The sequence below is a fragment of the Equus asinus genome, chromosome 12 (assembly GCF_041296235.1).
Source record: "Equus asinus isolate D_3611 breed Donkey chromosome 12, EquAss-T2T_v2, whole genome shotgun sequence".
NCBI classification, from domain to species: domain Eukaryota; kingdom Metazoa; phylum Chordata; class Mammalia; order Perissodactyla; family Equidae; genus Equus; species Equus asinus.
In genome coordinates this window covers 62,102,754-62,130,080 of record NC_091801.1, presented here as the reverse complement: position 1 = coordinate 62,130,080, position 27,327 = coordinate 62,102,754, and positions in this window count along the sequence as shown.

Sequence of the window (27,327 nt, the reverse complement as noted above, 5' to 3'; positions counted from 1 at the left end):
CACTAAATTTGGGATTGGTTTGTAATGCAGCAATAGAAAAATGATACATGAGATTACAATTTTGATAAAGTCTGAATGTTTCCAAGGTCTCTATAGCAACACTTTTATCAAGCATCTCTTGAAAGAGGTCTATTCGCATTCGGAAAATGTTACATATTCATGTTTTAAACTCTTTTAATTTTTTATGAAGTATCACACGCAAATTTTTTAGGTCACTCAGTGCCAAAAGACTTTTAATACAAACTAATATTTACTGCCTCCCTTCCTCCCAGCTCATTTAATTCCTCAGTTCAATGTCTTTCAACTCTTTGAGTTATTTCTCCTGGTATTTGCCTCCACATTTCTAAGTAATATCCCCAAACTACCATTTCTTGATTCATCAATTTTAGTCATTAAAATTTTTCTTCTTCGTCTTGTCAATGAAGATTTTACCTTGCTTACATCAATCACCTTTTTCCTAATCCATCCCATCTTCCCATTACATAACAATTTTGCTTTAATACATATTCAGTGCATGCATAGTAAATAGCGTTCAACGTGAAGCCAAATAGAGTACTAAGATTACACGTTTTATTTAGAATTTAATTAATAATTGCTTCTTCTCTTTCACTTGCTTAACTCTCTTTTAATGTCAGACAAAATCTTGCTACATACTCCAATAGATCTGTTAAATGCCTCTCGGTACAAGTTTTCACAATTTATATGTTCTTCTTTTGTGTTTCTTGGAAATATTGTTTTTTCAGCCCTAGTGTTGAACAAGTAACTGTGAATGGCCGGAACGAATACATACCATGTCTGGGACAGTGTTTATTGGGAGAAAACTTACAGGAGCAGAAACAGGTGTGGCTCCCATGCTGATCGTTGTCTTCTGAGGCAGTGCACCAGGATCAATATGGGCCGGATGTCAGACTTCTAGAGAGGGAAACCAGCCTTTGAGGTATAGTGCTTAGAAGTAACATGATTAGGAGAAGCAGCCTTCCCCTACTATGATCAGGTGCAATGGTCCAAGCCTTGAGGCTGCAGTTATATGATGTGGTGGACCAGCTGCTTTCAGTCATCTGTCATCTATTAGGATAGTACTGGGCTGTAGTCAATGGCCCTGTTCTGCGGAATGACAACTTTCTCTCTAGAACACCAGCCAGCAGGAAACCTGCCTTGGACAAGCCTACTTTATTTCTGCCCTTGAAACTTCTTCCTCCATATGAAGCGGCTATACTCTAGCCTTGCTGCACAGCATGCTGCCTGGGACTTACCTCTGATGTTATCTTAGGAATCAACCTGGCCATTCTCCTGGGCTGGGGTCAGTGTTCCTGGACATTGTGCTCTTCTCTTTCCTGGATAACTTTCTCATTTTTAGGGTGCTAAATTCTCCAATAGCTTCCAAAAAAAGTTTACATGGGAGGAAAATTTTTTTGACCTTTTACACATCTGAAATTTTCATTTTTATACTGTTGTCTGATGGCCTGACTGGCTAGAGCATTTTAAACTGAACTTCATTCATTAAGAGTGTTTAGTAATTACTCCCTTCTATTTTATTTTCCAATATTGCTCTTGAGAAGGCAGACGCCAATCTGATCCCCTAGTTTGGGTCAGTGACCAGGTTTTTCACCCTTGGAAATGTTTAGGATTCTTTTTCTTTAATTTCTAATATTCTAAGACTTTATGGTGAGATAACTTATTTTTTTCTCTTTTATTAGGCTAGGTGTTCAGTAAGAGGGTTATGTCCTTCAGTTCCAACAATTTTTTTTTATTATTGCTTTGAAATTTTCCTCTCTCCTATCACCACCATTTTCCACTCTTACATGGGCTCCTGTTCATTGGATGTTAGCTCTCCTGGATGGAGCCTTTTTTTCTTTTCTATTGTCCACTTTCTGTTTTATTGTTCTGAGAGAGTTCTTGATTTAATATGCAACCGCTTCTATTGAATTACTAATTTCAGTTCTCTAATTTTTAAGTTTCCAGTATTAATTCTTTTTCTGCAATTGTTTCTTTTAAATGTCAGGATAGTTTTATTTCCTTGATGCAGCATTTTCTTTCTTTTCTCTTGAACAACATTAATTATATATTCTTTGAGATGTTCTTTAGGTCCCTACATCATCTGTTTCCCATGAGGACCTGAGTTTTGGGCTTATTTATTTTGGTGTTTGTGGTAGACTTTCCTCAAATATCTGATCATCTTGACTGTCCAATCATACCTAAAATTGGGAACTTAAAGATGAGTTTGTTAGCACTATGGGTTTTTAGGACAATCAGGTAGCCCACAACTTTTTAATTGGTTATTTTTCTCTGGGGGAGATGGTTTAATCAGTAGGGGATCCAACAGTCTTCTCTCTGAAGGGCATGTATGGCTGCTGCTTTCCTGGAACTGGGTCTGTCAGTAAGTACTTTCGCTTTATTTCTTTGTTTTCAGTATTGAATTTAAATGACAACCTTGTGCCTGGACTGAGGAGGCCACAGCTTCTCTTGTTCAATCACCCTTGAGCAGTGGTTTTCAAACATTAGCATACGTCAGAATCACCTGGAAGGCTTGCTAAACCACAGGTAACTGGGCCTCATCTCTGGAGCTTCTGATTCAGTAGGTCTGGGGTGAGGCTGGAGAACATACATTCCAAACAGGTTCCCAGATTTGGGGGCTGGGGACCACCATTGAAGAAACACTGCTCTGAAGTATAATCCTCTGGCTTTGCATGAAGGTGAGTAGGAAGTCTCTAAAATGCTTTGAGGCAATCCCTCTGTTTCACCATCTCCAACTTGACTCGGGCTCAGTCATACCTGCAGCCTCTAATTCCTGAGACTTTCTGGGATTCTTCAGAGGTAAATAAGCAAAATTCTGCTTTAGGCCTAGCCTTCCCTCCCTCTTCCACACTCCTTGCAGGAATATTGGATTGATTGACTTGCCTGCTCTCCACTGGGTCTTTTGTCAGTTCCTCCCTCCCTCCCACCCACACTTTTCATCTTTATATTCTCAGGATAAAGATTACTAACGGACTCATTTTCATCGATGGTGGAGTCCGAGTGTTTTTCTTTTTCTTCTTGTTATTTTGGGGTGTTATTTTGAAGAGAATAAACAGACGAAAGTTCTTACATCGTTTTGATGGAGTGTTATGTTGAGCAGAATAGTGAGAAAAAGCATTCTTGTTCCCATGATTTTGAAACAGATGAGCGAATCCATGATATTTTGATTCTTGCTAGTTTTACTTTTAGAGGGTATTTTGTTAGGGTAGCATCATTTGGAAACTGGAAATCCATGGTATATAGTAACTTCTGGTTGATCGAAGTAGTCAATTGACCAGAACAAAATGTTTACAGTTGCCCAAGAAATGGTTTGTACTTGAAATTACAGCTAAAATAATAATTTTGCCATTCTGTTTTCTTATATCAATTTTCATCTTCTTTTGCCAGAATGTTCATTTAATTAATTCTCATTAATTCTAAATTTCAAAACATGAAATGCTCTCTTAAATATCTAGAGCTGTGCTAGCTCACATGGTGGCAACGAACAATATATGACTATTTAAATTTAAATTCTGTAAAATTAAAATTTAGTTCTCCAGTCACATTAGCCTCATTTTGTTGGCTATATATGGCTAGTGTCTACTGTAATGGACAGCACAGATATGGAAAATGTCCATCATTGCAAGAAGTTCTATTGGACAGTACGAATATAAAGTCTCCTTTATTTAAAGAATGGGGAAAAAAAAGGAAAAGAATGATTTTGACTTTGAATGAAAACACTCTTTTGTCAATCTTATATGTTTTACTCAGAAACTTTTGTTTGAAAATATCAGTGTCTTCACTCTATGTCCAAAATGGTCAAACACCACATTTTTGGCTCGATGGTGGCAATGTGGGAGATGGAAATGATTTACTCCAAAATGCTGGGTAGGTTTATGTTAAATCATTTGCATGCTGTTAAGGTGGAGATATACTCATGAGACTGAAGGCTCACCTCCCACCCCAGCCACCCCACTCATTTCCCTACCTGGTTAGTGTCAGGAAGAGATGTGTTGAAAGGCTGAGCCACTGCAGGTGTGCGTTGTCACCTGGGACTGGAGCTCACAGTTTCTCAGATCAACACAGTGTGTGGCTCATGTGCAAAGTGTCTGCTTTCAGCTGGGAAGTGTGTGCATGAAGACTAAGTGGCTGGTTCTGAGGCAGAGCAACACCCTCACAGATTCTGGCTCCATGTTTGCTGACCTTCACATCCCAATTTAATTGTGTCTTGATCAAATAAACATTAGAGGGTATTTATTGGGTCCAAATGGGAAGCTATTATTGCAGCCAAAGGATGATAAATATGTTTGTATTTCTGTGACTAATTTTTTAAATGTTAAAAAATGTCTACCTAAAACTGCCAATGAAAATGAAACATTTTTAATAATTATTTGCTCAGTAAAAAATATGTGTGTGAAGACAAAACTGTGTTATTTCAACATCACAAAAAATCGTATTTGGAAATCAGTATGGGGGAACCACAGAGATAGATTCCTGATAGGTAGATAGAAGTATTGATTTAGGTATCAGACACATAATTATATTTATTTTGTTATTAATTACATTAATTAATTAATGATATTTAGGTGTCAGATACTTAAATTTCCTCTTTCCAGTTGCTTGGAAGGATGATTTCAGAACATTCTCCCTAAAATAGCAGCAGATTTTCTTTTTTCAACTGTAGGAAACAGCCTGGCTGCCCAAATTATGTTCCATGCTATTGGTTTGTTGCAAAACTAGTGGTCTCTGCCTCGATTTGTGAATGCCTGGTCTTACCCTAAGGCAAGGTTAGGAGTTACCAGGATGAGTCTCTGTAGAAAGAAACATAGAAACAGCTTTCCTGCTGGATGTCTCTGAGGAGGTTTCCCCGCCCCCACATCCCACCCCGTTTGCTGGTAGACACTCTCTTCAGTGAATGGGATGATCAGGCTGCTTAGATTTAGGGGAAAAACAAACTAGTAATACTCATTCAAAATCAACTGGAATGTTATAATTGTACATGCACCTAAGCTGCAAATCAGCCAGGTAAATATCATGGCAGAATTACCTCTATATCTTAGGATACATAAGTCTGTTGTTTCTAGAGCCTATGTTAGTAGGCAAATAACAACAACAAAACAAGTATAATAGCAGTAATGATCATTATTGCCTAGTTGGTATATACTAGGCTCCGTATCAGATGCTATATGTATAATGTATTATTTGTACTTACAACTTCCAATAATTCTATGTGATAAAGTTTGCTATTCGTATTTTACAGAAAGGAAAATTGAATTATTTTTAGCACCTCACCCAACGTCCCAGCTAGTAGGTGATGGTGTCCAAGACCTAAATTTGTCTGACTCTACAACTCGTTTTCTTAATCACTGTGCCAGGCATTCAATATAATGAGAGGAATAGAATTTAGGGGTGTCAGGATTATGGAGCTTGAAATACTGTGTAGGTTAGATGTTAAACAAGACCATTTTTAAAATTCTTTAGAAAAACAAATCTTCCTGGAAATACAGTGAATCTCTGATGTATCCTAAGCACCTAGAATAGTGTCTGGCACACAGTGAGTGTTCAATGGGTACTTAATTAATACAGTAAATGATTTAGGGTCACTATATAATTGTTATAACTTGCGTTATACTGGGAGGTCTTTAAGCCAATGTGTGCATATTTTTACTTGCATGAGACATAGCCTGGTTTATATAATTACTGTAAATCTCAGAGAATCTGTTCATATTCATGTATATCTTCCCCCATTAGATTAGCTATAAATTGGTGACTTTAGAAGCTGTCTGGAAGACAATGTGTATGCATTAAAAGACAATGCAATCTCTAATTAGGAGGGACTACTAAACTTAGGGACTGACATTGTTGAATAAAAGCAAGTTCATTGGTACGAGCCTACAGTAGATATTTCAAATGTCCTCATTGCCTCAGAATGATATTTCACTTTGCCTCAATCTTCTAATATTCTTATATAAGTGAACTATTCTCTAACATAAGATGAATTTCTTTTTAGAGAGATAATAAACATGCTGTATGTAACCTCCATTTGGTTAAACTGTACCTGTTCAAATCTTTTGGGATCAAGATCATGTATCTTCATGATTATTTAACAACTCTGAAAGCGTTGAAATATTTTAAATTTTAGTTTGGGTAGTATATGAAATTTCCTATTGCTGCTTTAACAGATTGCCACAAACTTAGTGGCTTTAAACAACATAAATTTATTATTTTACAATTCTGGAGATCAGAAGTCCAAAATGGGTCTCATTGGGCTAAACTCAAGGTGTGGCAGGCCTGTGTTAATTTCTGGAGGCTCCCAGGGAAAATTCATTTTCTTGCTCTTTTCAGCTTCTAGAGGCTGCTCTGTGGCCCCCTTAAATCTTCAAAGCCAACAGTGGCCAGCGGAGTCTTTCTCAGACACTTAACTTTGACACTGAATCTGTCTCCCTCTTCCACACTGAAGGATCCTTGTGATTACATTGGGCCTGGCTGGATAATCCAGGATAATCTTCCAAGTTTAAGATCAGCTGATTAGTGAACTTAATTCTATCTGTTATTGATTTCCCTTTGCCATGTATCATAACATATTCACATGTTCTGGGAATTGGGGCATGGGCATTTTTGGAGGACCAATATTCTGTCTACCACAGGTAGAAGCAAGAATTTGGAGCTATGATGTTAACAGACTTGTGGGTGCTCCCAATTCTCTATCACCTGTTTGATCTTGGGCAAGTTATTTAAGTTTCTTGAGTTGCCTGGATGGCAAAACTGAATTAATAATCACTAGTACTCAGGGTTGTCACGAAGATGCTACAAGCATCAGAGAATTCAGAAGTCTTTAATCTGTGAAAGAGAATTCTCTTGTTTAGTTCTATTAAATCTGAAAAACCTTCTCAAAAACATATTGTAAGTTATAGAATTTTTAAACATTCTTTATTCTTTTCAAGTGAAGGGGGTAAAATTCATTTATGTGATCTCTTCTTTATAGTTCATTACCTAGTTGTGTCAAATAAAAATGATCATTGAGTAAAGGCTTCTTATCTGTCATTTTATTCATCAGTTCACCATGAAGATACCACATTATGGCACAGTTCTTGAAGGGACAAGATTAAGGAACTTGTAACAATTAGAGAAAAATTGATGGATAAATTGTGCTGACTAGGAATACAATAAAAGTTCAAGAAGGAGATAGATCTGTCAAGAATGATCTAATTGCTGGAAACCTTAATGCAGCATAGAGACTATTGAAATAGAGTTTCAGATAAAAGGAACAGAATCAGCAAAAAGGAAAAATAATGGACTCGAGACAGAATATAGTATGTGGGGGAAGGCAGGTGAGTGAAAGGAAGAGAGCTATCTGACAGAATAGAGGCCATGGCTATTAAAGTCATAGTGCTGTTTAATGTGAAATATGGAACAGTGTCATAAAGGGACTGAAAAGCCAGTCAAGAAAGCTTAGAGGAAAAGGAAAATGCTGAAGGTTCTTGATTAGGAGGTGATGAAGACATGTTCGGAAAAAGATGAGCTTAGATAAACTGGGGACAAGTATCGGGTTGAGTTGTAATCCCCTTCCTCCCAAACATAAACAAAAATTGGTATTGACCAATGCATGAATCATCTGAACTAAATCTTTCTCTCTGCCTCTCCCTCAAGCATTTCTGCTTATATTAGAACTTTGAGGGGAAAAAATGTGACCCATTGACAGACTAAGAGGTGTTCTAAGGAAGATTATCTCTTATAAAAACCGTTATGATAGAGTGTGGGGAGGAGAGAAGGGAGACGTTTATTAAACAAACGAAGCAAAACTCTACACTTGGGATGAGTTTGTTCTTAGCAGTTTGATGTGGTTTGAATTCAATGATCATTTTTGGAAAGAATATGTGTTTTTGAATTCTGCTGTTACTAACTGGTGACCTTTATAAAAGTAATAAACTTCAAAGAACCCCAATTTCTTCATCTTTAATATTGGACTCATACTCCTTACCAAATAGGCGTTTTGTGAGATTTATATAGATAATGCGTTATCACTAGTGAGTACAATTTGTAAACAACTTCAGGGCAGCAAGAAGGGAACTCATTGGAAGCATATGAGGCAACTCACATGATTAAAAGGAGAGGGAATGGGGGTAAGTCCAGAGATCTAGGGAGAAAGAACCAAAGCTGTGTCTTCAAGTTGCTGCCATTGGGATATCTCATTTCTGCATGATTTGTGTCCTTTCATTACTCTATTCAGGATCCAAATTCCCAGGGGAAACAAAATGTGTGATGAGCCCAAGGTCACAGTAAACATTGCACAGGACAAAATTAAACAGGCAAGAAAGACTTTTTTCACAACTATTGCAATAAGGGAGAGAGGACAGAACTCAGCCTGAGCTCAACTCTGCTGAAACAAGGAGGGTAGGGCTTTTAAGAGGGAGGGTGAGGAGTAAATTGTTGGGCATTTGTGCTTACTAATTGGCATTACTCAAAAGAAAAGTAAACTTTCTCTTATCTTCATGACAGGAGGTAATTTTACAACTTGGAGCAAGGCTCTCACCACATCATGAGCCTGACTTGGCTGTGGTGGTAGAAAGAAAGAGTGTGGCAAAACATCTTCATTTAGAGTCCCACCAAGGCAACATTGAGTGGGGAAAAGAGTCATTCTCCAAGGAAAAGTGGGACGGAGCAAAAAAAAAAGAACCACGGAAGGAATGGTAGGCAGCACGTTATGGATAACTAAAATAGCCCAGCATGGTGTTAGAAGTCAAAAAAGGGGTATAACAGTGATTTAAAACTTGTTTAGAAGAAATAAACAGATCTACTCCAAATAATTAGCCAACAATTCAAAGGCAATGTAGAAGTAAGGACAAATCTCATAAAATAGTGTCACCTCATGAGCAATCCTCAGCTCAGTGTTGTCCTCAGAGGAAATAAAATGTTACCGTTGCAAACAATTTAAATTTTTACTCTGGCCCCTTCAACTTGCCAGATGAACAATCATATTGCATGATGCACAGCAACAGAGCTTAAAAATCCTTTTCATTCATCAGCCTCCCTCAGGGTGCCATGCTCTCTGTCCCAGAGTTTCCCCAAACTGCTTTGGTTAATCAATCTCTCTCTCTATCTCTCTCTCTTTCTCAGGAGCCCCCTCTCTCTCATTTCCAGATCTATTTGTTTCTCTTCAAAGTACTCTGCTTCTTCTCTGGAAGATATTTCAGACCCTCCTGCCTTCTCCAGTTCTGTTTTTCTACCCTTTATTCTAATGAACAAGGAATGCTGCTTCTTCCATAGAAGTCAGAGCAGAGATATTAGGCCCTTTGAATCCCAGTGTAAATCTATCATTAGAGCTCATAGATTTCAGGCTTTTGATGAGTGTATGAGAATACACAGAAGCTTCTAACAACTTCTGGGAAAGTGAAACAGTGGCTCCCAGCCGTTGGGTACCCACCGTGGTGGGCACTCATCCCTTTTATCCTTCCATCCTGCAAATCTGAGAGACCATCATACAGATAGTACTTATGTTTGCTGAGGAAAGTCAAGAGGAAGAATTTTATCTTGTTCATCATATTTCTTCAGCACCTGCTTAACACAGGGTCTGGCTCAAAGTGAGTACTTACATCTTACTTTTTAAAAGGAATTGTTGAAAAACAGAATTTCAAGATTTTAAGGAATCAGTGATTCTTCAGCAGGTGTAAACATAGGAACTATTCTATGAATGTGTTTGGCAGCTGTCAAGCGGTGCTAAGATGTTGCAGAAGCTTCCCAAATTAGTGATGAAGAATGATAGCAATTACTTGAGTACCTTTAGTAGTACCCTCACTGTCTAGTTTCCCAATCTGAATGGGATAGTCTAGAGTCTGGCAGGAGAGGGGAAGACAGAAGAATAAAAGTGAAGGAAAGGAGAAGGAGGAAAATTTGACCATGCCTGCCACCATTGCAGACTTTCTGCGTGTCTCAGGCACCAGACCAGATCGTTGGATTCCAGACTGTCTGGGTAAGTAGCAGATGTGTGGTAGCACGTGCTAATGTGGCCCCTTTCCCTTTATTTCTGTATCCATAAAAAATACTATTATAACAACAATAACCTCTTGTTTCAAGAGTATTGAGTGGCTTAACTAAGCTTATATGGCAATCTAATTATAGTGTTTCTTTTCAGTAAAACTTTATTAATGTGTTTTTCAAGAGACCAGATACTAAAACCCTTTTAACAGCTCCAAAGAAAATCCCTATGATGGGAAATGGAAAAACACATAGAGTGAACATAAAATGTAAAAGTTTTACAAAAGAAAAATTTCCGAACAACTCGTTAAGATATTTGTGTGCTACATGAATGCAGAAGATTATCCTCAGAGGACATGCATACAGTATAAAACTCTGATGACTAAGAGTTGAGTAGCAAGATATTCTTCTTTCTGGAGCACTGCAAATACCCCTCAGACCATAAGAACTGAAGATCAATGTGGAACACATTACCGTGGCAGAAATGCAAAAGAACCATGGCTGGGAGCCACTGTTTCACTTTTCCAGTAGTTGTTAGAAGCTTTTGTGTGTTTTCGTCCCTGCATCAAAAGCCTGAAATCTATGAGCTCTAATGATAGATTTACACTGGGATTCAAAGGACAGCCAAAAAGCAACCGTGTTCTCAGGTTGCTAATCACAGACGCTAATTTAATACAATGAGAGCCAAGATCAAGATTATAAGTATTTAAGGCCCCTAGCTAGAGCCCATAGGGCTAGTTAATACAGTTTCAATTTTGTTCACATTCAGGCTCAGGAAATTGTGTCTCATCCATTTGGGAACATCACCTTGGAAACATTAAATAAAGAGCAGGAAACCACATACCAGCTGAAGAAAAGAACCAATGCCTAGGCAAGGTCTATGTAAAGGTGATGTCTGACTCAAGTCTACAAACTCACTCACGGGAGGAGGCGGGCAGATAACCTGCAAACTAACGTTGGATACTCCCAAGGCTCACAAAGCGACTCAGTTTCCAGCCCCTGCTCTGAGTTGGTATGATTCCACTTTTGCATAAATTAATCACAGAACTATAATAATTTCCTGCTAAGCTTCCAAATTTAGAACCCAGTTCCGCCTTCCAGTCTGTTCTACAGATCCTTCTAATGCAAGTCAAGTATTTGAAGGAGCTGACAGCCCTAACCTCAACCCAAAATGTTTGATCTGCTTCTTTTCTCTCATCTTAAAAGCACTGCTCTCTGATTTTCTCTGTCTTGTCTGCTTAGTGGTAGATCTCCCAAAAGATGTATAGTTTGGGTTGCTTTGGCAAAATGCTTTTATGCTTTCCCTCTTACGTACTAGCTTGAAATTGTTGGATCTGGATTCAGTTTAAAGGGCACAAACTACTACCAAAATAAAAAAAGCCAGAAGGAATTATTTTGATTTTCTCAAACTTCATCATACATATCAACAGACATCTAAGGAAGAAGAGTCTACTTTCTTGATCATTTTTCTAAATAAATGTTTTTAAATGCAAAAATCTGTCTTACACAAGGAACTTGCAAATTACTAGCTATTTCTGAAGGCATGGAGCCTAAATTTTAAACAACTATTTTTTATAATACTTCATATTTCTTTATGACAGGATCAGGGTGTGTCAATTCATTCTCTCAGATACCTCTCGAGCTGTTCTCCACATTCTCGCTGTTCTGGTGGGAGTTTGTTTGTGGTTAGTGCTGTCCAGTCAATTTTGACTCCTACCACCCTGTGAGCGGTGAGGCAGAACCCTGCCCGGTCTTTTTGCACTATCCTCTCACCTTCTGGTGTGTATCAGACAGTGCTCCCCTCCTAATCACAAGTTTTTATGGCCAATTTTTTCAGAAGTGGGTGGCCAGGTCCTTCTTTGTAGTCCGTCTTAGTTTGGGAGCTCTGCTGAAAACTGTCCACCATGGGTGACCCTGCTGGTATTTGAAATACTGGTGGCATAGCTTTCAGGATCACAGCAACATGCAGCCACCACAGTATGACAACTGACAGATGGGCAGTGTGGTTCCCTGACCAGGAAATGAACCCGCCGTGGTGAGACCACTGAATCTTAACCATCAGACCACCAGAGCTGGCAGTGCTAGTTTAGGGCTTTATTATTTCTTGCTGGGGCTATGGCAATAGCTTCCTTATGAATCCTCCTTCTGCCTAGATTCTGATGGCAGCATCTTCCATGCTACCTGTAGAGAGCATTTTTAATGCAAGAATCTAATCATGTCTTACCTTGCTGGAAACCTTCCAGGAAATCCCCAGGAAATCATCCTCAGGATGCATTCCAAATACTTAGCATGACACACATGGATTTTTACGTGCTTTTCTTGCCGATTTTCTAATCTTGTCTCTACCCCTGCCTACAGACATGGCTACTGTAATTGGCTCTTCTACTGTACTGTGGCCTTTCATGCCTGAAACACCTGTTACTGAAGTGTCATTTTGCCAAATCTCTGCTAACTCTTACACACTCCTTGAGATCTATCTCAGCACATCACCTGTCCACCGTCAGTGAAAAAAACGCCATGGTAAAGATTAGTGGATGAATATTTAGGTCAGCGATTGTTAATATTAGCATTAGCCTGCTTTGTATAGTGAGCTGTACTTCAGTTCCTTTTACACTAAGCTTCACGTAAAAGTCTAATTTTTCTGTCATTTTGGACAGATAAATGGGGTGAAATGGCACAGAAGTATGACAGAAATTATAGACAGTGAGACAAACCCAAAAAAGAGCAAATGACGGGGAGAACCAGAATCCTCTAAGAAGTCTCAGAGAAATGGGTGTAATCTTGGGATTTTTTTATAGTACATGGAATGGGAATGCAAGCCTCACTATTTGAAGAGTAAAAGAAAGAGGGACCCTAAGTGTAGAAGACTTGGGGACACATAGTGACAGACATTTGGCTTCCACTCCAATCTGTCTAATAACTCATCTGCCACCTCTCATTTAGCTATCATTAGCTTTATTTGATATTTGAGGGGAGGCTCCTGTGAAAAATGTTTTTCCTGCTATTTAGTTAGTAGTTGCGGAAAAGAACAATTTCCCTCGGTGCTGAGGCCATTGTCTTTGGTGGTGTCTAGACCCACCATGTTCACTCCCTGTGGTCTTCCTATTTCAACCCAAACAGAGACCATACATTCTCTCCGTGTCCTTGACTCTATCCCCTCAGGTTCCCAATCACCCCAGCTTATGGGGATGTTTGTTTCCCAAATTTTCTTCTGAGTTAGTCAGAACCAGACCAATCTAAATTTTCCATGTGACTTTCCTCTGAGTGAAAGAAATGGCTTAAGGTCATGTTTATTTTTGTTGTTGTTTGTTTGTTTGACTTTTAATATTATTAACCAGTGTTGTCAAGGGCACAGGGAAATGGACACCCCTAGACATCACTGTTGGGAGAGTGCATTGGTACCAGCTTTTGGGAAGGAAATTACAAGATGCCAAAGCACTTCCATTCTGTTGAATTTATCTTAATTAATAATTAAGAATGCCCACAAGAGTTATCTCATAAAGTTGTTCTTTGCACCCCATATACAAAATTAGAGGAAGATTGGCACAGAGGTTAGCTCAGTGACAATCTTCCTCACCAAAAAGGAAAAAAACAAAAAACCCCCAAAACTTCTGAAATGCTATATGCCGATAAAGAATATGAAATTCTTTATTGCTTGTTGATGAAGTTCATGTTCTATTTATTTATTTGCTTACTTTTTTACTTATGTGTATGTGTATTTTTTAAATTTTTCCAAAAGTGAACCTATATTAGTTATCTAAAAATATCTTTAAAATTTTCTTGAGTGGTCTGGAGGAAGTAAAATTCACTGTGGCGCTGTAGAAGCTAGAGCCAGCTAAAAGTGGAATAGAAAGAAGGGCTGATTTTTGTTTCCCTATTAACTTCTTCAGCTACATCCATAGTCACAAGCCATGACACCATTAGGCCAGATTTATATATCACAACGTGAAGTGGAAAGTAAGCAACTAACTAATTAATCTGTTCTATAAAGACAGAGAAGAGAGTGGTTACCCAATGCTTCTTCAGGGCTGATAAGAGACTTTCAAGAGCAGAGTGCTAATCTATGATTCAGTCTTTGCTCAGCTTCGTGCTGTTTATATAACAAGAGTTCAGTTTTTTATAGTCACCCAGCTGAGGATTTGCCATCTTCTGCCTATACATGGCTTGTGGAAATTTTGTTCTGTCACAGTTTATTAAAGACATATACCAAATATCTTGCCCAAACATTGCATCCGTAGAAGCAGACTAATAAAATTTAAGATCTAGGGGTTTTAGGAAGTTTGGAGAATTAAGCTTGAGTTTAAAGAAATTCTAAGCATTACATTATAATATATGAACACAAAATATTGCAGACTAAACATTTGCATTTGATCATCATATGCAAAGTTACTATCTACTCTCCTGTAAAAGTGTCTATGAGCCTCAAAAAAAAATTCCGCTAAAGAAACAGACTACAGACGTCCCATTGGATGAACCTGGGAGATAACATGGAATAGATCCTAGTGGGAAAATATATGAGGGAAACATGGCTGAAGCTACTACTGGAATTTTTAGCTACTATTAGAAGCTTTTGTGCACTAGAAGTCAATTTGTTGAAAAACCTTGATGTTTTGAATCTTAATGGTAGGTTTCGTCAAAGAGATTTAAAATTGGGACATTCTTTTGGGGGGGGGCGCTCATCACTGACAGTAGCTTGGATTGTTAGTGCTCATGAGTAAATCTTGGTTGTGAAATTTGGTATATCGGATGAAATTCACTGGGTTATGGCAAGGACTCCATTCCACTTCACGTTGCATAAGCTTGATCTCAGAAAACTAGCAAATGAACTGAAATATGGAAAAGCATACACACACACAGACACACAGCTATGCTCCACGTGTGATGTTTTTACAGATTACAAATATAGCTTGTTTCAGTGTCAAGTCCCCACTTAACCTCAGTTTCTTTATTTAAGCAAATATAGTAAAAGATCCAAGTATATAATGTCTGGGAAGAACTTAGAAGGGAATATCAGGGTCAAAACCTTCAACTGATTTCACACCCCTGAAACATTGGTTCAGAAACCGCACACAACCACCAGAGATCAGCTGTGCCTTCAAGATAAGTTCTTGGCAGTTGCTAATAAAGGAACCTGTGACCCCTGTGGCTTACAGCAGGTTTACTGGAAAACTTTTGGAATACAAAGAGAAAGGCTGGGAATTCTTTTTGTATTCTCCACTTCTGTATCTTTCTTTCTTTCTTTTTTTTTTTTTTTTTTTTTTGTTGTTGAGGAATATTAGCCCTGAGCTAACATCTGCCTCCAATCCTCCTCTTTTTGCTGAGGAAGACTGGCCCTGAGCTAACATCTGTGCCCATCTTCCTCTACTTTATATGTGGGACGCCTGCCACAGCATGGCTTGCCAAGCGGTACCATGTCCACACCTGGGATCTGAATTGGCGAACCCCGGGCCACCGGAGTGGAACATGTGAACTTAACCTCTGCGCCACCGGGCCAGCCCCCCACTTCTGTTTCTTTAGAGCTCTGGGCAAATTTCACTGTCATTTTTTGGGGGGGGTCTATCATTCTTGGAGATTTACAAAAAAAATTATCTTATTGCCTAAGCGTTGTGTTTCTTACCTTGGCCGAGAGAGAGAGACTGAGAGAGAGAGAATGAAAGATAGGAAGGCATTTTTTGAAAAGAATTCTCCTTTGGGGAGTGACTTACTGTTTGGAACTTTTAAGATCAACTTGTGATAAGGTGGTCAAATAAACAATACGTAGTCAGGGACACCTTGCTTTTCAAGCAGGATTTTTCTCTATTTTAGTCTTGTATAATCTTGAAATGAGCACAATGGCCTACAAAAGAGAAAATATAATAATGGTTGTAATACTGAATTTGGATAAGCATTCTTGAGCACTAAGTTCTCTGTAGTCAATAATTACCCAAGAATCTTGCACTATAGAGAAGGCAAGGCCTATGTAAATAGTGGGATCTTAAAACCTGACAAAAAGTGAGTCAAATATCCATTTGATATAAAGTGTTTCTATATTTCTCAACGTTCCAATGATTGGCAGAATTTTTTTCTCAGCTTGATATATGCCCAAACGTGCAAAGTTTACTTGTCTCTTAGTCTTTCTGCACTCATTTTCAGCATTCTGACTTCCTCGCTGCTCTCTCTACCACGAATCAATGCAGGCAAACTTACATTTAGACCAGAGAAGGGAATATTTCTGTTCCTACGCTTGGCAAAAGGGAAACATTTGTTGTTTCTATCCACCAGCTCCCCCCCTAATTTTGTTACATAGAATTTCTTTTAGACCGGGTGAGGGTAGTGTGTTGTCAAGAGAATCTGTTAAAAGTGCGGCATCTGGTTACTCTAAGATCAAAAACCAAATCTCACGTGAAGAACTGTGCAGTTTGGGACTCGCTCTTCTTAATTCAATTACAGTCCAATTTTTATTTATTTTTTTCCTCAATCGAAGGCAGAGTACACACAAGACAGGCAGGGAAAAATAACAAAGGGAAGATCATACTTCGTAGGCTTTCAAGACATTTTTCCCTTGGCTTCAAATCAAGACCTACGCTAGTGACACGCGGACAGCTGAAGTCAATTTCACCCAGTTCCTGGGAATGCTTCTTTGTTACTGGAGATGACATCCCAAGCGTCTCACTCTGATGCTTACAGGCTTGCTCCACGGACTTGACATTTTCAAATGCCCCTGCAGCTCCCCAAACGAATTGTTTCTAGACATTAGACAGGCAGAACCCAAACCCTTGTTTACCTCTATTGTTTGATTTTTTCCCCCAAAGTGCCTAATCCTTTATTTGCTCTCAACCACCTGACTCCATTTAGGTTGCTAATAGTTACATCCCTCAGTAGCATGTCTTTTAAAACCTTTCTAGCACCTTCCACAGAAGAACATGCTTAAGGTTTACTCATTGAATAGTTTTCATTTTATTTTTAAAGACAAAGATACAAAATTCTAATCATCCATGCTAAACACTTGGTACGTTTCCTGCTTTTTTTTTTTGTTTTTGGTGGGAACGGAACTCCTTTGAAAATATTTGTACACAGACACAAGGATTTTACTCAAAAAGATTAATTAGATAGTTACTCTTTTCAGGACGTAGGGTTTCTAGACTTTTTTTGTTGCCTACTCAAAACATATTGGAATCCTGTAATATATGTTTATTTATATGTGATAAATGTACCTCTATATAAAATATTGTAAAGCATTTGTAAAAATAGAAAGTGGAAACTGATTTAAAAATAAAGTGTGAAGATGTTTATTACAAATTCTAGTCTTTTCTTTGTTTATTTGTTTGTTGGTACACATCCCTCAGTAAGGACTCACCACTTTGGGACCAATGCTTTAGACTCGCCGTTCTTAAACGCCAGCACTTAGAAGCTTGTTCAAACACAGATTCCTAAATTTATCACAGAGCTTCTGAGTCAGAACATCTAAGATAGCCCCCATAAATTTCTATACAGCTTCTAGTTGATGAGTCACACTTTGAACAATACAGTTTGAGCTATAGAATAATTTCTTGATTGGACCATTCCAGGTCCAGGTTTATTTCTAATGTAATCTTTTACTGAGGTCCAAAATGTAGGACTTGAACCCATTTGACTCAGATTATACATATCAGCTGACCATGACTGTCTGTTCTTTTCCATCTTCCTTTGAGAGTTATTTTCACATATCTAAATAAACATGCATTGGAACTTACCTAACTCAGACCAACCGAAGAAAAGGCCATCTGAATTCAGTGAAAGATGCTTCTTGAAACACAGCTTTACCGCTCTTGACCCCACAAAATGACTAGAGGCAACTGTGTGGAAGAGTTATCTGGAAATAACCTACAGATTTATGAATTAGATTAAAGTGCAATGAATAGCGTAGGATTTAAATTCAATATGATGCCTTCCAAGTAATTTGAAAAAATTTTGACCTTAGCAAGTTGAACATTCTCTGAAATACTGTTTACATTTCCTGGAAACTTGCTCACATAATCAATTTGCTTAGCAAACTTTTAGGTCAAGGACAATACAAAGAAAAATGAAAGTCCCACAGGCGTTCAGAGATTCCAAATATGTCCTGGGCTAGTGAAATTTTATACTATTTTTATAAAGTGAGCATATCCGAAGTTTATATGCCTTAAAATTTGGTAGAAGAGCTTTTCTGTGCTAAAAATAATCTACTTGATTATTATCCCTTCATTCATTTATTCGAGTATTGTATATTCATTATGTGCCAGATACTGTGCTATGCAACTGCATCACTAAGTGATGGCTATATCAAAGAATAATACAAATATATGTAAAATTATCAATATTAAATGAGCTAAAAGAAGAGGTATATGATGCTATGAAAGTACAATAGTGGGAAACGACTTTGTCCCAGAGGAAAAAGTGCTGTTTTTTTCCCACCGGGTGGTTTGCTCCTAAGTCTTTGCTTTATGAGTATTTTAAAGGTTGTTAGCACATGACCAAAGGACAGACCATCAGATTCAGCAGACTTTCAATGGTTATCTAAGACCACTGGATATATTGCTTCTTAAATGGTTTCAGAAGGTCAGCAGGAAGAAACAATATGGCAGTGGGATAGGCTAAGAAAATGGCTAGGAACATTGGGTCAGCAATTGACTGGTTGTATTTAGTTTAATTATTAAATAAAGTGATTAAAGAATAAGGTTGAATAACTTCCTTTCCAGGCAGATTCTGAGTCTCATGGCTGTTATTACTGGATCTGCCAAACTTTCTTCTGAGTGACCGTGCCCTGCCAATTTCCCAAGTAAGCAAACTGTCCTTGCCATTTTGAAAGGCCCACTGTTCTTAGCATCCCTTTTCTAGTTGTCGTACCAGTGAAGTCCTCATCCTATACACAAAAACCTCTTAAGGATCCTTCAGGTTTTAGCCTGCTAGGGCACAGAAGGCATTATTACTCTTAGTTTTATAACAGAGTAACATTTTCATACAAATCAGAGACTTGCTGGCTTTAATTACTACACATTATTCCGTGGGAAGGAAAAAACCACTCAAACAAATTTTAAAATAAGATGTTAACAGGAGTATGATAAGTGTTTCATTCTTAGCTGCTGGTCTACTGATGAAATAGGTTTGTTCTGGGTATCTCAACAGTATTTTCATTTGTATTTTAAACCAAACCTTAGGGCAAGACTTTTCCTGTTGAAATAGTTATTCATTGAAATGGATTCTCTTTTTCCATCTTTTTGCAAGAAGAAAAATATATCAACGTTCCTTTTCTTAAGGAAACCACCTGTAAAAAAAATTATTTGCAGAATGTGGTTTATCCTTTAAACCATGTCTCTTTATGATTCCTAAACTGAGGTCACTTTGTTATGATGAATTACCAGGTTTGTATCATCCGTCATGATAGAGATCAGCAAGTTTACTCAAAACAAAGGAAATATATTAAAGCCTGATTAATAAATGAGTAGATTCTAATTTCCCCTGATATTCCTCCTTTTTTTCCAGTTTTGTTTGGGAAAGTGAAAGTGACTTTGCAGAAAACTTACTAACTTATTAACTGAAGCGTGTGTATCTGCTAGATTATTCTTCATATAACTACTTTTCTGATACCACATCACTTAGCTAATTTTTCTGATTTAATTGATTCTAGAAAGAATAAAACTAGTTAGTGGTTTTTCCCTTACTGATAGATTTTTAAGTTAATACAATCTATAAAAATTTTTGGTAGAAATCTAAGTTCCTACAGATTTTCCTCAGTGGAGCCACTCTTTACTCCCCAAACCACTTGGTAAGCAATAGTGTGGCTCAGGAAGCCAAAACTGTTAATCTGGGTGATGCCACCCTGTAGCGCTTAAAAATGAGCCATGTATGCTAATTATTACAGCAAGTTTATACAGAGAAAGAAAAAATGACGATGCCTTATGTTTACTTGTTTATCTCCTACCTTTGGACAATTGCTATACTATAACCAATGACTGAGCTATTGAAATATTATAACTCAACACCTCCCTATATACTTCATTCTGTTTCAAGCTTGGAAATTCAATTGGAAAAAAAAAAAGATTAACAAGGATCTACTATTTTCTTAGACTGTGCTGAAGTATAAAGAAGGAAAAACAAAATGAAAGTGTCATTGATCAAACAAACCATAAAGCCACACAAAAAAGAGTGTTAAGACTTCCAGTAATTTGAGGAACAAACAGTAAGTGATGCAAGGATATAAATAATGACCATGATTAAAATCCGCCTAATGCTTGAGGTACTACTGAATATAGGTCATTAGCCTGGCTTTGCCGGTGTGTAGGACCTATGTTAGATTTTGTGGTTCATTTGAATGTGAGGGTGTTCTGGAGAGGACTTCTGTCAACCCTTTGATTGCCAGGATCAATTTGGCTGAACTGAGTGACTAGGCAGATGTCCACTTTCTCCTCTTACAGTTCTAGGCTTGTTCCTCCTGAGACTGGTTCTATGACAGTCTTATCTGAGAAAGGAAAATTATTTTTCAGTCAAAGGAAGAGCCAAATAATTGCACTCTCCTAATAGCATATAGAATTTAAAATTTTTTATTGAAACATGCAACTGTAAAAGTTTGGACTTAAATGGGCTTCTTTTTCTTAATTTCTGAGTTTCTTATATAGAAAATAAGGCCATAGTAAAAAGACCAGGGAAAAGTGATTTCAGATGTTTCTCCTCCAGATAATGGGGGCTCCGTCCCCCCTTGTTACTATTTCAGAACTTACAGCGGGACCAAACCCAAGTTGTCTTACTAACTCAGTGGACAATGATACATACTTTTCCCCTGTGAGTTAAGTAGAAGGATTGAGAGCGCAATCATAGGATGGACTATGGCATGAAAACTCCTAATGTACTGTAACAGGAAGGAAAGGGAGTGGGGAGACAGACAAATAAACTAGGAACTGTATGAGGGGAACCATTTGTAAGCTAAGAATGTTTATGAAAATGCACATTCTTCAAAAATAATGACATGGTTGTTTACTCTAGAGCTAGATTGCACTTTGATCTCTCACCAAGGTAGACCTCAGTTTATGTCCTTGTGACACTAACACTAACCATCTAGATGACTGACTTGATTTTTTTAGTTTTCATCCAGTTTTGGCATCTCCTAGATATAAATTATGTTAACACATGGTATAGAAGAGCAATTATAGAACTGTTTAATGAAAGATAATTTCTGGTCGGAACTTCTCCACAAATACTGAGGAGAGCTCCAAGACAAGGATGCATTTGGGTCTCTGTCCATTAAAGGAACAAACTCTTGGCGGTAGATTCACCTGGAACATTTTGTTAATATGATCTCATAAGCACATTTTGCCAAACATACAGCAACAGACACAATCTAGGTCTCCTAATTTCATCCATGTATACAAAACATAGGCTTTTATGCTAATTTACAGCTGTTGATCATTTCACACTTGAAAATGAGCCTGGACAAATCAACTTTTATTCTCAATTGAAAAGTTTGCTTACTCATCTTTCTCAATGTCTGATCAACCTAACTTTCTGAAGTATGTCCATAACACTTAAGATTTTGGAGCTTTAGATTTAATTGTAAAATTTATCATACAGTAGATAAATAGTTCGGTTTTCCCTTTGATTATGATTTTAGTTCTATATACACAATAAATTTATATATTGAAATTCAGAGTACATCTCAACTCTTCAAGAACTGTAGCAGGATTGCCACTTAGGTTTGTGACCTCAAAAATCAATCTCAATAATTATGTTGAGTTTGATTGATTTTGGTTTAAACAAAAGATTCCATTTGAAAATGATCAAAAAGCCAATCTTCATGGAACTAAATTATTCCTTATGGAGAACTCAAGTATAATTATTGAGAACGAATAGCGTTTTAAAGTTACTTTCATAGAGTTTTATTCAGAGATACACACATGAATAGAGGTTACCATCTCTAAATTTTCAGCTGACTCCTAGAATCTGCTATGTCAAAATGTCTCACCAGGAAAATAATTATTTGTATAACTCCCGTTGCTAGCCCACTAATGATCTGAGACTCCCATTTACTATATACCTAAAAAGTCTGAGCCTATAGCTCTTAGCTCCTAATTTAGATAATATCAAATTTAGTTTGTTATAATTCGATTCTAAGGTTCCCACATATTTTACTATGAAATGACAATGATGCGTGTAACAAGTTTATTGAGGAATCTACTCATTGGAGTGTAGATATGACATGATTAATTTCTCTCCTGTATGTATCTGGATAATGGCACTCAGAAAAGCTTGGCTAGGTTTAAACTTTTCTCAGTTATTTTGGTTACAGAACAATCTCATCTGGTAATTAATACTTAGTTCTCTTTATTTAAAACGATTTCAGTCTTTTAAAAGAAAATCTCAAGCTCAATTCAGCGCTCTTCTCCCCTTCGCCGTGTGGCTACTTGAAGCAGAAAAGGGAATGTGCTCTTGCACCTCATCCTTCTTCCTTTCAGAAGAGGCGCTAACGAATATCTTTTCATGCAGTTCCACTGAAATCAATGTGGTACTTCCTTGTCCTCCCTGAGGGCCACTGAGTGCTGAGATGGTGTGCAATTTGCTCTATTTTTATCTTAGGCTACACTACAGTCCTTTCAAACTTAGCTGGAAGGGGCTACCCAACAGCCCCTACACAAGAAGTAGGTAGGAATTTTTACATTCAGTGTGCCTCTCGATTTTAGGGGACACGTGAAGTATCCCTCTAATGGAAGTATCCTTCCACTGTAGGGTTGGAAGATTTGAGAACAATGATGCACTATACTCAGTTTCTCAAATTACTCTTTTGAGAACTGTCTCTCCATGCTCCACTATGGGACTCCACAGAATGAGACATGCTATTCAGCCAGAGAATAGCATGCCAATGGCCTTTCTTGCAGGAGCTTCTATTCTTCATGAGTGACTCTTTCAGAGCCTCTCTGATTTGGTCTTATAAAGCTCACCCCTTTTCCAGTTCTCCCAGAGTTCACGTTATATTGACTTGGACAGGATAGAAAGAGTATGTCCTCAGATGTCAGTGGTCCTGACTAGCTCTCTGACCTGAGGATGTGGGGTGTCCTCTGGCTTTTTTCTTAGCTTTGGTATTTAACTACAATTCCTAGACAATACAAAAAGTTCCAGTCAATATTTAGTTATACAAGTTTCTATAAATCAAGCATTAAAAGAAAAATTGATTACTTATTTCCAGAGAATAAGAGAAACTTGAGTGTATATAGATGCAAATTGAATTGATCAATTTAAAAAATTGTATAGTTACTATTTTTGTGGAGTGTTTTTGCTGTTCTTACTTTTTTGTCCTCTGGAAGGAATTTTCACTTGCTGATGTTTTCCTATGTATTTTAACTCCTATATTTAGTCCTCTCATTCATCTCAAATTAGATAGGAATTGAGGTTTGGTTTTTTTTGGGTTTTTTTTCCTGTAGATATCCAATTGTTCCAACACCATTTGTTGAAAAGTTTATTCTTTCTCCACGGAATTACCTTGGTGCCTTTGTCAAATATCAACCGATCATATAAGTATGGGTCTATCTCTAAATTTTCTGTTCTATTTCATTAACGTATTTGCCTCTCCTTATGTCACCATCTTGATTACTGTAGTTTTACGGTAACTCTTAAAATCAGACCTTGAATCTGAGAGCTTGCTAAATTTATTATTAGTTCTGCTGACCTTTAGGATTTTCTACATAAACAACCATGTTTTCTACAAATTGAATACTTCTCTCTTTTAAATCTGGATGCCTTTTCTCCCCCTCCATTTGCTCTATTGCACTGATTAGGGCTTCCTACACGACGTTAAATATAAGAGACAAGAGCAGAATCTGTGTCTTGCTTACAGTCTTGGGAGGAACACATTCAATATCTCACCATGAGTATAATGTTAACTCTAGGTTTTAAAAAATGTTCTTTATCATATTGAGGATGTTCACTTCTGTTCTTAATTGCAAAGGGTTTTTATCATGAAAGGTTGGTGAATTTTGTCCTACTAGGGATTGCTTAGCTTAATTCCACAGATTTTGATGTTTTCATTGTTATTCAGCTCAAGATATTTCTAATTTTCTTTGAGATTTCTGTCTTGAGTTATGGGTCATTCAGTGGTGTATTGCTTATTGTAAATGTTTAGGGATTTCTTTGATATCCTATTATATTGATTTTTAATTTTATTCTATTTTGGTCGAAGAATATGCTCTGTTATGCTATGTTAACCACGTATTTAGCACTTATAGTGTTCTTTCTATCTTCCTTTAGATCAAAATTTTCATCTGGTTTTATTCCTCTTATCCTAAAGAACTTCCTTTGTTCTTTGTAAGAGTGCAGATCTGCTAGCAATAATAGCTCAGCTTTTCTTTTTCTCAAAATACCTTTATTTCAACTTTAGGATTGAAAAATATTTTTGTTGGATATAGAATTCTTATTTGACAGAACGTTTTTCATCTTTCATCATTTTAAAGTGTCCTCTCATTATGCTTTGCCTTCCATTGTGTCTGATGAGAAGTTACCTGCCTTTCTTATTGCTCCTCTTATATAATGTGATCTTCCGCACCCCAATCCTTTGCATGCATTTTAAGGTTTATTCTTCATCTTTAACTTGAGGGGAATCATTGGATAAATGTGGATATCTTTTAGTATCATTCTCCTCTTTCAAGGGTCAAATCTCTTCTGCTTCTGTCTGCTTATGATCACTCTTCAGTACCAACAGTTTTTTATTATTTTTGGAGTTTATAATTGTTATCTGAGAGGATTGGTCTAATAAAAGCTACTAAAACATTACCTGAAGCCTCAATGCTATTTATATAGTCTTGTAATTTTTTTCATAATATTATTTTAATGGACTTTATTTTTTTAGAACAGTTTTAGATTCACTGCAAAATTGAAAGGAAGGCACACAGATTTCTCATATACCCCTTGCCACCACATGCATAGCCTCTCCTCCATTATCAACAATCTCCACCAGAGTGGTACATTTGTTACAATTGAATTTACGTTGATACATTATTATCACCCAAAGTCCATAGTTTACATTAGGGTTCATTCTTGCTGTTGCACATTCTATGGGTTTGGCCAAATTTATAATTACATTCATCCACAATTATAGTAACATACAGAGTAGTTTCACTGCCCTAAAAATTCTCTGTGCTCCACTTATTAATCCTTTCCTCCCTCCTAACCCCTGGCAACCACGGATCTTTTTACTGTCTCCATTGTTTTGCCTTTTACAGAATGTCATATAGTTGGAATCACACAGTATGCAGCCTTTTCATATTGGCTCCTCTCACTTAGTAATATGCATCTAAGTTTCCTCCATATCTTTTCGTGGCTTGATAGCCCCTTTCTCTTTAGCACTGAGTTATATTCCATTTTCCAGATGTACCACAGTTTATCCATTCACCGATGGAATTTCGTAACATTTTTACGTAAAGTTTTTCATTTTATTTCTTCAAATTTATTTTTTATATTTTATAGAAAATAAAATTCATCTTGAAAGATAGCGTGAACTCCTTCTCAAATCCAGTGAATAAATGATCAAGTTAGAAATAGAACTTGTAAAATTGAAAATGTGACCAAGGTCTCCTGTCCCAGGGATTTGGCTCAAGCTGTCTTTGCATGCCATTATGCCTACTCTTTATCAATTTAATTTGAATCACCTTTCAGGTCTTACTCCAAATGTCATTCCCTATTCTAAATTATTTCTAGATGTATTATTCTTTCTCTTGGTAACTTGTTCTTTTTAATTTATATCTTAATTATAATAATAAACTGGATACTTTCTGCCTATATATTGGTTTAATATATGTCTCTCTTTGGAGATGGTAAGCAATAAGAGGACATCAACATCTGTTTTACTCATCCTGTGCCTAGATCAGTGACTGACATAAATTATGCACTCAATAAATATTTATTGAGTGAAGAAACAGGCCAGTAGTCTTTCCAGTCTATCATGCTATTTCTGTGTCAAATATAGGAACTAGAGCCAAGTTCCTAGCACATTTTAGTAATTAGTTGGAGACAAAAGTCAGCGTTTATGAATTTATTTTGCAGTCTACTTTAAGACCTCAATATATTAATTTTTACAACTGGAATATTTTGAAATGTTTCATTTCTTTATATCTTTTAGAGAGATATAAAGGATTGAATTAGTCCTGAGCAAAGCAAAAGAAATCTGTTTGTTCTGTAGGTTTGTAAACTTGTCACTTAAACACTTGTAAGGCATAATAAAATTAAAAATTTAATTATTTATAATACACAAAAGCCAGCATTTAGTAGCAATTATTTTCAAAAGCAAGAGCTTAAACTCAAAGCAATAACTAAGACTTGATAAAGAGCTCTCTTTATATTAAAGAATTCCCTTTGATAAAGTGCTCCAAGAGACTGAAATGATGAAAAATTTTAAGTCCTAGGAAAAAGTCAAATTTAAAGTTCTGATTGCTATGGCAAAAATAACACAGCATCCTGGAATATAGAGTGACTGTGGCAAATTGGTGTGTGTGTCAAAGATTGGGAGGTGGTCTAGATGAGGTGGTCAAGAAAGAGTCATTTGAAAAGATTAATGTTTGGGCAGAATCCCAAATGAGGAAAGGGGCAAGACCTGTGAAGCTCTTTAGGAAGATTGTCCAAGTAGAAGGAAAGACTTAAAAACCTTTGCTAGCCAAAAAACTTGGAGTGTTCAAGAGACAAAAAGAAGGTTGGTATGCCTAGATCCTGGAGAACAATACAGAGATGTTAGATGAGCACCAGGAAGCAGGCAGAATCTGGATCATTCAAGGTCTTGAAGCAATGGTCAGGAGTTTGAATTTTGTTCTAAAAGCAGTGGCAGCAGAATATGGCTACATCTTCATTGTTAATCCAAAAGGGGGGGAGTAGACACACTGCAGTTAGCAGAGCCAACTTTCGCATGGGCACAGTGGATAAACACCTTTTGGATTTTGTTAGTATTGAGAACTCCTGAGTCAAATATTTTCACGATTGTAATTAAAACTAACTACCAGTTACTTGTGGATTTATAATTCATGAAGAACATTTCTAGGTACACTGTCATTTATTCCTCAATTCTGATGAGTCAATATTAATATTACTACAAATTTGTAACTGAGGAAAGCAAGGAAGACATTGAGTGACTCGTTCTGGATTCACTAATTTATTCAACGTATATTTATTTGAGCACCTACTATGTGGCACTGGAACAATTGTATGCAAATTAATTAAATTCATGCCCTCATGAAGCTTATATTCTAGCAGAGAAGAGAGACAATAAACGAATACATAGGTGTCACATAGTGGTACATGCTTGAGAGAAGAGTAAAACAGAGTGAAGAGAGAGAGTGTCAGAGGAGAGGCTATTTTAGGCAGGGTGGTCTGGCAAGGCCTCTTGGAGGAGAT